Source organism: Drosophila eugracilis, unplaced genomic scaffold (genome assembly GCF_018153835.1).
Source record: "Drosophila eugracilis isolate 14026-0451.02 unplaced genomic scaffold, ASM1815383v1 contig_2166, whole genome shotgun sequence".
In the NCBI taxonomy this organism is placed as follows: Eukaryota; Metazoa; Arthropoda; class Insecta; order Diptera; family Drosophilidae; genus Drosophila; species Drosophila eugracilis.
In genome coordinates this window covers 212043-226672 of record NW_024573051.1, presented here as the reverse complement: position 1 = coordinate 226672, position 14630 = coordinate 212043, and the positions used below count along the sequence as shown (strand labels likewise).

General features: G+C 39.3%; 1 protein-coding gene across 4 annotated transcripts in view; it reads left to right on the top strand.

The window, feature by feature from the left end:
• The first annotated feature begins 3541 nt into the window (after positions 1-3541).
• LOC108103325 (calcium/calmodulin-dependent protein kinase kinase 2-like) overlaps positions 3542-14630 on the top strand; it is a 165448-nt gene continuing 154359 nt past the window's right edge. Inside the window, exons 1-2 of one of the 4 annotated variants that reach the window (XM_041818439.1) lie at positions 3542-3676; positions 4311-4451. The gene's annotated coding sequence lies outside the window, so the exon portion shown is untranslated. The remainder of the gene's footprint in view (positions 3677-4310; positions 4452-14630) is intronic. The other 3 variants (XM_041818442.1, XM_041818441.1, XM_041818440.1) reach the window with 3 other exon arrangements.

Genomic DNA, 14630 nt, shown 5'->3' with positions numbered 1-14630 from the left:
TCATGTTGGCCTCGTACAGGCTCTTTAGAACCCAATCTACGTGTTTAACGTGAGAGTTTTCGTCCTCCGAGAATATTATTACGTCGTCAACGTAAACATAGCAAAATTTACCTATTTGCTCGTAGGATGTCATCTATGGTCCTCTGAAAAATGCTGGCTGCATTTTTGAGACCAAACGGAAGCCTTTTAAACTCATATTTACCCCCATTTACTGAGAACGAGGATTTTTCTCTGTCTCGTTCCGCGAGCGTAATCTGGTGATAGCCAGTCTTAAGGTACACCGTTGAGAAATACCTCGCTTTGCCGAGATTCCCCAATATCATTGAAATATTTGGCATGGGGTACCTATCGGACACGGGCCTTTTATTTAATTTGCGAAAGTCGATGACTAGCCGCATTTTCTTATTTCCGCTTTCGTTTCCGCGTTCGATCCCTTTTTTGTCTACCACCCATATTGGGTTGTTGTAGGGGGATGCCGACTTTTGAATTATTCCATTTCTTAGCAGATCCTGAATTTCGTTGTTGACAAAATCCGCTGCTCCCATGGGGTACGGGTACAATTTTGCGTATATGGGCTCCTCGTTAACTGTTCTGATGGTAGCTACCACCGAAGTGTTGTAAGGTAAAGCCTCGTTAGGGTCTGCAAAGGCCTTTCTCCGGGTCCTTAGCATCTCTAAAAACGCGGTGCATCTGAAAAATCCACGCTGGTGAAATTGACGTCAGTGCACTTGTGGAAATCGATCTGCTCTACCTCGGTGCCCCATTTTAGGTGACCGGAAGATAGGCAGAGTGATGCCTGTTTTAACAGGTCAAGGCCGATTATTCCTTCGATGGAAGACAAGTCGGGTAGTATAAAGAACGTAGCCTTTAAATTAAACATTGATACGAAGCATTTCTTAATAACTTTGGTAGTGCCATGGATTGAATGTATTGGGAATGGGGATTCTACAGGGCGAACGCCTTTCAACCCTTTGTGAGGTCGGATGAAATTTTTTGACGCGCCCGTGTCGATAAGAAACCTCATTTCGGCCCCCGCTACTCTTCGTCTGATGACGGGCAGCAGGGATCTTCCCCCTAAAAAATTAATGACATCAGAGTCATATTCTGTGATGATGTCATCATCGATTTTCTCCGCCGCCTTGGAAGCTGTGCTGGCGTATGACCCTGGTTCATTTCCTACACCCTGGGTGACGTGATTTACCCTTTGCTGTTGCTTTGCTTTGGTTCGGTCGGACGTGGCAGGTCTCCGATTTTGGTTGGCTTGCGTTTGAACGGGTGGAATTATTTTTGAAAGTGAAGGATCAATGTCCATAGGTTCTGAACTGTAACTTCTGTTTTGGAAGTTATTATTGCGCTGCTCGGAATGGATTTGCGCCCTAGTCTGTCTAGAAAAGTGCGGGTTTTTGCCGCCATCTATTTGAGAGTCCGCCGGCTGATGGTTTTTTACCTGTTGCCGATTTTGTATTTTTTCGCTTATTTCGCGATCTTCTTGGCTTTTTGCAAAGGTTGCCGCGAAGGTGTACCTTTCATGGTTGGACCCAACCTCCTGTGCTAGGGGCAGGGCCGTCGACAAATCTTTAGGTTTTGCCGCAAAGAGGACGTCTGTGAGATTTCGCCTAAGTCCTGATATGAATACTCTCAGAGCGTCTTCCCTGAATTTGTCACACAGAACTTTTGCCATACCCGAATCATGTGACATATGCACCTTATTTGTTAACAAAGTGAGTTTTTTCTCTACTTCGTCATAATAGTTTAGCAGAGTTAGGCCCCCTTGCCTTAAAGTTCCTAACTCCTGTTCGATGACGTGCATCGGTCGTTTGTCACTGTACGTGAAATCAAGGCGACTTATTATCGCGTCAAAATTCAGCACTGTGCCAAACGAGGACATCACCGCATCGGCAGGGCCCCTGACCTTGCTTCTGATAATGATAACTGCCTGGTAGTGGCGTGAGCTACCATTATATCGTCTAAAAATATGATAAGCGGCGACGGCCGCTTGTCTCCATGAAACGTATGAATCTTGTGTCCCTGAAAATTCTGGCAGGCACTTGACGGCATCCAATGGCTCGTCACATCGAACATTGTCATTAATCTCTATAGCTTCATATGTTGTAATTTCTAAGGTTTGGGCTGGCTTCGGTTGTACCCTAACTTCAGCCACTTGAGCAGCGAGCAGCTCGATCGTCTGCCGCAGCTCCAGCTCTCTTTGCTGATTTTGTGCGGCCTGCTCTAGTCGGGATCCATTTGTACTGAAGGGCAGAGGGGCTTGCGTTTTACTGTAAGGCTGTGACTGTGACCGCTCTCTTCGCTCCCGGACTCGGAGTCGCTAGAAAAAACTTTTTTGTTCCTATACTGACGGAAGGCGTCGTTCATGAGAGCGACTGAGAGCACTCTTACAACTAAACGTTTGCATAAGCAGTTCCCAAAAGAAAAGAATGCAGCAAAAACAAAGACAAAGTCAGGCGGCCTTTTCGTATTACTGCGTGGCACGAACAAAAAGACACAGAAAAAAAACAACCACAATAAATCAAATTCAAAGTTAAAAGGCTGATTTCCACTAATTGTGTTTGATTTTCTATTTGTTGGTTAGTACGTTATACTTGCAGTGTATTTTTTATTTATTACTTTTTATTTTTTTAAACACGGCGATTAATATTTTTCGTATTTGTCGCAAAAAATATTTGCAGATAAAAACTTGGGACACGTAAAAGACTGGGAATTTTTGCAGACTAAAAGTTAAATAGCCGGAGGAGTCCACTTACATTTTTTGTGAAATGGTTTTCCTATCCTAGTTTCCCTCTTAGGTCCGAATTTATGCGGGTGGGTTTCCGCGAGCTGGGCGCCAATTAGTATTTTACTCCGTAGAGGTTCCCTCGCAGCCGTCTCCGTGAAGGTAGCCGGTTGGCTGTTGTCATCCGTCGATAAATTAGGAAGAAGGGTGGAAGGGTGACTGCCCTTCTTTACCTGTTGGCCTAGAGACTCAGTCAGTGTGAAATAATAAGATCTTTAAGGGCGGTAGCCGGAGTTAAATATTATCAGAGCTGGTGCTCTTTATTCACGGCTTTGGTATAAACTGAATTGAAAAGAAACTTAAAGCTAACAAAAGACTCACAGCGGCCACGCAAATATGTAGTGCTTGCCGTCTGTGCACGAGCATCCGGGCTAAAAGCTGGATCAGCAGTTTCGGCCGAAGCTAAATAACAACAAAAGTCAGCGGCTGCTCCATTGACTTTTGCTGGTTTATGTTAACTTGTTAACTTATATATACTTTATAGGGTCGAAAACGTTTCCTTCTACCTGTTACATACTTTTCTACGAATCTAGTATAAATGTAAAAGTAAAAATGGTTGTCTTGATTTCTTTTTAAAGAGGCAGCTAAACCAATTGATAAGTGATTACATCATTGCAATTTAGTCCTTGAAAGGCGCACTCTTTCTTAACAATTTTAATCTCTTAAGAGTAAGCTTTAAAGCTCATCAAGTTTCATTCAATTTACCTTTTATTTAAAGCTTACCCGTTATATGTATAGTGTTTCTTCAGTCAGCGTGTGAATATTGTATGGAGCGTGCGCTTTTGGTGTTTGAATCGTAATAAACGACCATTGTTTAGATAAACTACGAATTAATAAATACAAATATTTGTGAATGATGTGGATGATTTAATGATGTGAATAAAAGTAACAATACGCTTATTATTCTAATGAAGTTAATTAGGCTTTAAAACTAATTTTATATATGTATGTATGTGCATATTGTGTACACTGAATGAACATTTTCTTTTTGCCATGTGAAAATGAATTTATTTTTTGTGTAAAATTAGTTCAACCATAATTTGTACTGGTTTAAGTTATAGATGTGTAAATCTGTACTCCGTTTAATGAATACCATTTTAGTGTATATGTACACCTATATACATATGTACATATATATACATACAAATGTGCTTATTTACTGATAACTTTAATCTATTAAGTCGATTACACTAGTCACTCTCTACATATAATATACATATGTATGTTTTTATACTTTGAAAGTTCGCGGTGGACATAAAAGATGACTGTTCTCTGCTGCCTCGGACAGCGGTCCGCATTTACAGTCAGCACATAATTTATTCGTACACCTATGAGTTTTAAGCTCATTCTTTAATATCTTGAGAAATATGTAACGGAAATAAAAATGTATACATACATAAATCATATGAAAGATAGATATATGTACATAAATATGTACATTGTATGTAGAGTGTTGTGTGTCAAAACTGTAAACACATTTCAATGGCCCTTTTTATCAACTTATGTTTTAAATGTGCAGCTGTTAAACAGAATATGCTAAATTAATAAGCTTAAAACATTAACAAATCAATGCTTAGGCAGAGAAATTATTTGCTGAAGCTTTCAGAAATTTTCGACTTTCAAGAAATGATTTTCACACAATGGAGAATGATAAATAATGGTAAATCAATAAAAATACTTTATTTTCAATTTGTAAGGAGGTTCTTAACATACTTTATGGCCGTACATTATAATCCTTTGATTATTGTCTCCTTATACATGTACGAGTATGTATGTACATAGGTGTATGTACATACATAACTTCTAAATTGGGTTTCTGTTGGAAATAATCATTTAAGCGTGTGCTACGTAGCATTCAAAACATGATTGAACATTTTTTTAAATTTTTCAGTAAAAATATAAATAAATACCAAAATATACATATGAATTTAATATGAATATTTCCGCGTGACATTTCCACATCAGTCGGTAGTCGGTCGGCTGAGAGGATTCTGTAGGTGTCCTCCGCACCTTTCTAATGATTTCAATCGATTAAATATGATGATGGTGATGATGATGGCCTCCTTTTAGATTCTGGCCTAGCCACTCGGTTAGCAATAATAAGCAAGAGGAAACGCTATAGTCGAGTGCCGCGACTATAAGATATCCGTTACTGTTTTACATAATTTCAAAATATTCATTTTGATAGTGGAAATTCCCCAAGCGCCACCTATTGTCGGAGAAAGCATGTCGAGTAACTGATTGTGACGTCACTGCCCATGTGAGGCCTTATAACCTAAATTTCCTCATAAGTAGCGAAATATTGTTCCGATTTTCTTTAGTAAATCGATTGATTTAGCAGAAATAAGTTATGCAAGGTCAAGCAAAGGCATTCATAATATTATTATAGACGCCACAGTTGCAGTGGCATCTTTAAAATACATATTCCTTCGCCTAACTTTCTAGCTCTTTTAGTTCTCGAATTTTTTGAATTTTTGGTTTTTCGGGTTTTGGGCGTGGCTAGATGGAAAAAAACAATTCGCATTTGGGGCGTCATAAAAACCTACATGCTTAATCCTTTCTATCGCTTATAGTTACCGAGATATCAGGTTTTCTTGAAAATGCGAAAACTAACTTTTGAGCTTGGTTGGTGTGGCCTTATAATAGTATCAAGATGCGCTGGCATCCAAAGTTTATACATACTGGTACATACCGGTTTTAGTTTTTCGTGATTTTTGGGGGTTAGAGTGAGCGTGGAAGGATGATGTCCTGGGACCTCAAGAATCTTCATGCTTAATCTCAACTTTGTATCTGCTATAGTTCCTGAGATCTCAGCGTTTATACATACAGACGGACGGTCGGACGGACGGACAGACGGACCTGGCTCAATCGACTTCGCTATTGATCCTGATCAAGAATATAGAATATAGAAGCTTAATTATTTTATAGTGGCGTAAAATCTCTAAGGGTTCTTAAAAAATGTTAATTATCATTTTTATGGAGTACTAACTCGCTCGCCTCGCTTCGGTCGGCTTGCTTTCAATGAGAAGGTTGGCCATCTCGCTCCAGGCTGCATAGAGCTCATGTAGTGTCACATCACACACTTGCAATGATTGTCTCTGCGCTTTGTTGGTAGTTGAGAAATCTTTATAAAAGTTGAATTCCAATAAAAGAAAAACTGTTAAAATTTTATAATGCAAAGTAGACGTTCTATAAAGAAATGTACTCAAAATATTCAATAAAATTGTTTTTTGTTTTTATCGCACAATTAAAAGCACAACAAAATGAATTTTAAGAAAAACTTCTTTATGAAAATTAAAATTGCAATGAAAATAGAAACTGTTTTGAAAAAAACAAATGTTAATTTTGTATTGTTTCGTATTTTTATAAAAAGAGTCATACAAAAACTCACCCAAACTTGAAATTTTATTCTAAATACTCACAACAATTTTTAAACTTTGAGCTGGTTGCTTGCACATGTCACCTTTAAAGTATCTTTAATACTCATTTGCATTGTGTTTAAAATTTGGAATGAGACCTCGCATGCAATAAAATATAATACCAAAAAACCCAAAATAATCATAATAATATAATATAATAAAAAACATTCCGTTTTAGACACTGTAAAAACCGCAACCTGTGGCACCATAAAAATAGCCAACATAACGAGTAAAATTGAATGACAGGTACTAATAAAAATCTACACAGATACAAATCAATCTGTAACTTGAACAGGTACCTACATGAATATAGCCCCATGAGAAAGTCCGAATAATTTTAACATTTTTATTGTTATCATTAAGACACCTACCTGCTACTCGCAGTGCGATTGACTTATAATCTGTATTCCTGTACGCATCTGCAATAAACGGTAATAAGTTTGCCAGTCTTACTGTAAGCACCTACAAATGAAACATTTTTTTTCATTTTTAGTAACCCTCCTTGGGTGTCCACCCGCAGTATCCATTTATATATATAAAAATTAAATAAATGTCACAAACTACATAAATTCTTACGTAAATCACACATTAAAACCTTCAAAAAATAAACAAAATTTCAAATCTAACTGTTTAAAAAAGGGCCAGATTAATTTCTAGAGATCACTCCTAGAGCTGTTAAGAGCTAGAGCTGTCAACTTTACTCAATTTTCCAAATTTTGAATCAATTTTCCTAATAATCCACGAATTTTCGTCGTTTATGATTAAATACGTATTTTTAATACGGAACGTGGTAAATTGTATTATTTACAAGCCTGGTAATTTTCTACTATTTCTGAGGCATTGAAAATCCATTTTCTTAAGTTGAAACTTATTATTATCAGTATCAATAGCGAAGACGATTGAGCCATGTCCGTCTGTCTGTATAAACGCGAAGATTTCGGGAAGTATAAGAGATACAAAGTTGAAATTAAGCCGAAGTTTCTTGAGGGCTCTACGCGTAGCAAGCTCTTTTCAGCATCCTGTCACGACCACTCTAACGGCTACAAAGCACGGAAAACTAAAATCGCTGAAATCTCAGGCACTGTTAAAGCTAGAAAGTTACAATTAAGTGTGCATAATCTTAAGATGCCAGCCCATCTTATGGTGGTACTATTATCCGGCCACCCATTGGCCCACCAAGTTCAAAAGAGGTTCTCGCATTTTCTAGAAAAGCTGATATCTCATGTAGGTTTTTATGATGCTCTCAATGCGAGTTGTTTTTTTCGCTCAAGCCGCGCCCACTCTAACGCCCAGAAAACCCGGAAAACCAAAAAACCAAAAATGCAAAATTATCGGGAACTATAAGAGCTAGAAAGTTGTGTTTTAGAGATGCCACAAGCCGCAGAAAACTGTGGCGCCTATAGTATTATTATGAATGCCTTCTTTTGACCTTATTTCTGTTAATATCTATTGATTTGCCAATTTTTTATATCGGAACATTATTTCGCTACTTATGAAGAAATTTAAGTTATAAGGCCTCACTCAATATCATTGTTTACATTTTCCATCTCCCAAAATCTTTCTAAATTTTCAAGACTTCATAAGTTTTGGAAGAATGGTTGCTTCAATGTTCAGAAGATCTTTTTTTATATTGCGCATTTTTATGTTTAAATTAACTTTATATTTTGAAGTACAAGTGTGTGCACTGCGACCCACTATCTATTAACGCTCTTGGGTTTTAGCCACATTTTATTGAATTTACTTTAATCCAAGCTGTGGCTAGAAAAGCTTGCTCTTTTGTAACGCACTCTTTACTCTCTCTTCCATTTCCCGTTATTCAGTTGGGACGTGAAGCATAGTGTGATGGGGTTTTTGAAAACTGAACATACATTTTCGGAGTTACACCTCGTGGACGACGAATGCTTAAAACACCTATTGCACAAAAGTTTTTTGCGAATAAATTAGTTACAAAATGTTCAACTATTTTACATAATAGGCAGCTTTTACTTAACTTGGTATTTACCCCTCTTTTAAAGGGTTTCCTTTCTTCATTTTGTGACGATATATGAGAACTAAAACGTTGTTCCAAGAAATCCATTACATCAATTCCCTTAGTTTTTTTACAAGCGTTTCATAAAGTTGAAGCGCTTCTTTATTAAATTTTGGGATAATGATGTGTGATACAAATCTTCCCCTATAATAATATCTTCCCTTCTTGGTTTATTAAAGTTAGGGTCTGCCAACGCGATTTTATCCATTTGGACCTATCAACGTCTAATATTTTATTTTTATTTTATTTTTTTGAAGGAATGAAATCATGGTGCACTGCGACCCATTATCTATTAACGCTCTTAGGTTTTCATATCCACCTTTTTTTGAGTTTACTTTAATCAAAGCTGTGGCTAGGAACGCTTGCTCTTTTGTAATGCAATTGTTAACTTTTTCTAGTTTTTCAGTTGAACCATGGAGCATAGTGCAATGTGGTTTCTTGCAAACGAAGTTCGGAGTTACTCGTCTTAAACTACGAATGGTTAAAACTAATATTGGACAAACGTTGCTTGCGAATAAAATCCCCTCTTTTTGATGCACTTATTCCTCTTAATGTATAAAAATTTGTTACAAACGATCAAACTATTTTACATAATAGACTGCTTTCATTTATCGTGATGTTTAACATTATTTTTAAAGGTTTCCAAAAGAACTAAAAGAATGCTCCAAGAAATCCCTTACATCATATAGTAATTGAATTTCCTCAGTGTTTATTAAATGCGGTTCATAAAATTGAAGCGCTCCCATATTACATTTTCGGATAATGATGTGTGCACATATTAGTTTGTCAAGTCTTGCGATATTTTTATTGAATTTTCAATTGTTCATAAAATTGGTTACAATAATGCGATTCATGTTAAATATGCGCCGTTTTGTTCGATGACGCGTTCCCAACGAGATGCCAACTTCATAATCCCCCTCTCATAAAAGCTCGCTTCCCTATTGGCACAAAACTCGGAGAGCCAATTTTACGGGACTCTCAGACTACCAAGCGAGTTAGCCATGGACAGAAACAGGTGGTAATCACTTGATGCGAGATCCGGACTATACGGTGGAAGTCCGAACTGAGCGTTTGGCCATAGGGGAGCAGCTCATAGTGGATTATTCCCTGCCAATCCCACCAAACACACAGAAGAACCTCTACACCAGAACGAAAACGTTGATACCATCGTTGTGCGAGGGAAATGGAAACTGTATCGGGTCCATAAACTGCACAAATTTTATTGGCGGCTTGAGATGCACTTTTGCTTTTATCGTAGTAGTACTGTAAAATATGACGTATTTTCTCTTTATTTTGCTCCATGATTGCGACGCTATAACTCACGAACGACTTGAAAGAAAAGACAATCAATCAAACACGTGTTAGCGCGTGAAATGAGCTTTCCAAAAAGGATAGTATGACCTGATGCGACGAATAAAACAAGAACTACGCGTTTTCAGCGCCAACTAGCGAAAATACCGCAAGACTTTAATAAATTGTTGTTGAATTTCAAGGCACACGTTCGGTCAAGTAGTTTGCGGCAATTGAGCGTCAAGTCAAATTCACACTTTCGCGCCCTCAGTACTATGGAAACTACGCAGGAAATTCTAGACGGAGTTTTGATCCATCTCATCTCTTCGAAGCTGGACCATCGAAACCAGGAGATGGGAGGAGGGGTTGCCTGCAAAGGAGCTGCCGAATCGGGAAAAATCTTTGGTGCCGCATGATGGAGAATTTGGAATGCTCTATGGTAGAACATACACCTAGCAAACAAGTGGGAAATTTAGCTAGTATAAGTCATCACCACAAATATATTATTATATGAGTCCAAGGAGCAATATTTGACGAAATGCCCAGAACTTCTAGGATTGACTTCAACTCAGCGCAGCAAAAAGGATGCACCTTTGTTTACTACGGAAGGGACACAGCTTACGGCAGTGCAGATCTGGTAATTGTAGGAACTGCCACCAGAAGCATCATACTCTTCTATATATGCAGTCGAATCCCATTGCAACTCTTCCGCAGCTTGGTCCTAAAGTGCCGCCACATACCTCATCCTTAGTTTCTGTTGCCTTGACCAAACCACCACCTGTAGCTTCGTCGTCAAATAATGCCGATAACGTGTAGCTTGCCACCGCAATAGCTTATGTCAAAACAGATCTGGCGTATTCGTGCCTTGCCGGGCCTTACTCGACTCGGCCTCTCGAATCAACTTCGTCACCTCTCGTTTCGCAAATCAACTGCAACTCCAAATCCATCGCTTAACCATCTCCATATCAGGGATCGGCGAGACGTCGCTAGCATCGGATGAGTTCGACCTAAACCCATCTGAGTGGAAAATACCGGAAAATCTCGAGCTTGCCGACCCTCTCTTCTACAAAAGTCAGCGCATTGACTTGCTAATTGGAGCAAGTTTATTCTTCAAGCTGCTGTGAAATGGCCAAATTCGATTAGGAAACAGACCATTGAGTTGTGGACAGACCAGACCGCAACCAAGCTCAGGATTCTTTCGGCAATAGCTAGAATCTACGATCCACTTGGATTAATAGCCCCTATTATCCCCAAGCTAAAGATTTTTATGCAGGTCCTATGGAAGGATATGCTTGACTGGGATGAATTCCTACTTCAAGCTAGACAAAAACCCGATATAAGGGTGGAAAATACACTAAATATAAATATTCCTACGACAGAAACGTGGTATCTTTCAAGATTCGTGTTCCTCCGATGGCTTTTGAAGATATCTATTCGAGCAATTTCTGGCCGCAACATTTTTTTCGTTCAAGAATATCAGCTAAGTAATTTGCTCGATCTGTGCTTCCTCTCTGATACGGAAGCTGTATCCATATTGTGAGGTAACCATCACACGTGTGAAAGTTAGGATTTAGGTAAGCTTAAGGAATAGTTAAGACCCACGGAGGTCCCCTAGATTTACGTTAGTCAAGACCCACGGAGGGCACTTTTACATATATAGCTACGGCGTAGCGAAAGCAGCACGCCCAAAACATCCCCCCGCAACATACCGTCCACATCATCGCCCCGCAACATCATACCAGTAGAGCCAACACCGCCTTGGGCACATCGCGCTCACAGCGCAACCACAACCGGCAGAGCCAAACAACGAGCGATCACACGATCACACACTGTGACCCCGACGGAGTAAAGCTGCAGAGAGAAGAAGACGACGACAGTTCGCACGAAAGCAGCGAAAAGGCCGCTGCCGCAAATGGCAGCAGAGAAGGGCTTCGAGCAACTCCCGCTGCCCGGCCAAGGGCCAATCCCAAACTTGGGAGGCCAGCGGTGCGCGGGATGTACGGAATAGCGTAGGGACAGGTTTAGAATTTAGGTAAGACAATGTAAATAAGACGCCAGGAATAATACAAGAACACTTGGCTCTAGATTATTTCCACTAGTCTCGGTCGCTAGGAAACCGGGCGGAAGCGGTCTCCGGATGACGCAATCCTCTCTCTCTCTCATCCTTTTGCCCCCTCGTAGTTTAGGGCACCGGCACCCGGCTGACGCGGCCTGACAACCGATTCCCGGGTGACGGGATCGGCCGCCCATATACTGCCTCGTAGTTTGGGGCACCGGCGCTGACGGGGCCAGACAACCGATTCCCGGTCGACAGAATCGGCCGCCCATATCCTCCCTCGTAGTTTGGGCACCGGCACACGGCTGACGGGGCCGGACAAACGATTCTCGGTCGACGGGATCGGCTTGCCGTAGCCTGTCCCCGGATGAGCGGGGCGTCGGTACCCGGACGACGGTCCGTTTCCCCGACGACAGATGACCGGGCGTAATCCTGCACGGAGCCCGACTCCCCTCGATACGCACACCTAAACAGAGGCCAGTGTACATGAAATCGATTCGGATTCGCTCATATGCTATGGAAACAGCCGTATTGTTTGTTGAATTATACTATGGTATTACATACCCGCGTTCAAAACACTAATCCATGGTACAGACGTCACAAACCATGTAGCTCTGCCTATTGGATTAATGTCTAAAGAGGCACTTGAAGCCAGAAGTAAAGATTAAGAATAAGACTTAACCACTCTAGGAAAGAGTTTATACGATGCAAGATGTTATGAATGCGTTATTTATTTCATCGGATCCATTCATAACATCATTATCTAAACAAACACTGTTATCTAAAAAGTCCGTCAATCCGTTAATTGTTGTTAAGCTGCTCGCTTTTCCTAATAATTCATTGGTCGATTCCGGCTCTTCGGATTTAGTTATTCAAGTATAATATTCAGGTTGATATAAAATATCTCTAAACACCGTAAAAATGGGTTTAAAACCATCCAAAAGATGGACATTAAAAAAATAAAACGATTGATATCATGATTGATCCAGAAGGAACATGTAAATATTACTTTGATATTTAACATAAATTTAACATGCTTCAAAATTGTTCCCATGCTGACTGCGCATAGTGGTCTCGGTAGCGTTTAACTTAACTAAGGGAAAAAACAATTAACATTTTCTTTACATTTCTGCTTGTTTCATTGTGCGGGATTAGTGCGATTAGCTGATCGCTCTCTCATCTTGTAATGGGAAGAGGGAGAACGAAGGAGGGGATAGATGTCAGTCTGGACTAGAGCTTTAAACAATTCTACTTTTCGGGAATCGATACTTTTTGAATCCATTCTAAAGAAGATCGATTAACTCGATTTAAAATCGAAACAACAAATTTGAAACAAAAGGAAAAAGGCATATCCTTAAAACATTGGAAGGTAAACGCAAAATATACAGTTGTTGCCAAAAAAAAAATCAATAAAAATAAGTGTTTAAAATCAATGTTTTTTTTTGGAAGCCTTTAGTTCTTGCTGGCAAGCTTGTCTACATATCTTGCCCTTAAGGAAGCTCATCCAGCCCTGCTAAATGTCCTCTCCGACTTCTTCGAACACGCTGGAATGCAGAAGTAGTTTAAATAGTATGTTATGTACATTAGTGTATATATTTGTCAAATCGAAATCACCTGAAAATGCGTTTTAATGTGACCAAACTTGTCGATTTATTGATTTCCTTAAAAAGAATCGATTTTCGCTGATCCAAAAAAATCGAGTAAATTGATTTTTAAATCGAATTGCTTACACCTCTAGACAGCACCCGTAAGCAACGCACACCAATATCCTAATGCAAATACTGAAGCAGTAAATAATTATAATGTTTTGAATTTATTTATTTGATGTTTGCTTTGCCAGGGAACCTTTGTTAACCCAAATACAAGGGGACACGGCTGTAAGCATAGCTTGGAATTGCAAGCACGGCTGTAGAATTATATATTATATAGAATAGAATATATTATTCTGTGTTCAAATTCATCTTGGGGCTGGATTCTTGTATCCAAATGAATTGATTGTCCTGCTGCAGTAAGATCCCTCGCTGCACTCACGATACGTAGGAGCCGGGAGGCTGGTGAGTCAGGCCACAAGGTCGTTAAGGATGGTGGTGTGTTGTCCGCAAACACACGTGCTGGTCTATCATTTATGATAATGATCCATTCGTCACTCGTGATGATAAAATTTAAAATGCTACGTAACGGTAAAACTTTTTACGTACTCTACGGATAGAAAATCTTTAATAGAGGTATATGTGGGTTCCTCGATCCAAACATTCTCCAGGTCTGCATGGTCCAAGATACTTAGATTAACAATATTTATTTTAGCGAGAACTATGGAAAGTATTAGGATTTGCAATTCCATGATTATAACTCTTTTACGAGTTAAGAACATCTCGTATAAGTGACCCGAATTTATTTGTGTGCTTTTGGATGCATTCAAAATCTGATTGACCGTTTTTTCGATTTCATTAATTTTATTCTGAATTTTTGTATTGATGTTAATTTGAATTTTAAATGATGAGTTGCGCTTCTGTGTTGAGCATATCACGAAGATGAACGATGTCAATGATCAGAAGTTTTCTCATGTAGGATTGAGGGAACATGTCGACCATGTTGTTGGTTTCCTCCACTATCCGTCTGTATTCGGGAAGATTCTCTGAATGTCTGATATGTGAGTATTCTTCCCACACTAAGACCCGTCGATGACGAGGTTATATTTGGCATGAGTATTTGGTAATATGAACCGAAGTTACGGTCAGGATATAAAAGAGATAAATAATATAATCAATAATGCTAATGGTTGATAAAAACGTATGCCAAGTGGCTAGGCTTATTATACCCGTTACTCGTAGAGTAAAAGGGTATACTAGATTCGTTGAAAAGTATGTAACAGGTAGAAGGAAGCGGTTCCAACCCTATAAAGTATATATATTCTTGATCAGGATGAATAGCGAAGACGAATGAGCCATGTCCGTCTGTCTGTCCGTGTGAACGCTGAGATCTCAGGAACTATAAGAGATAGAAAATTGAGATTAACCATGAAGATTCTTGAGGTCCAGTATCCTG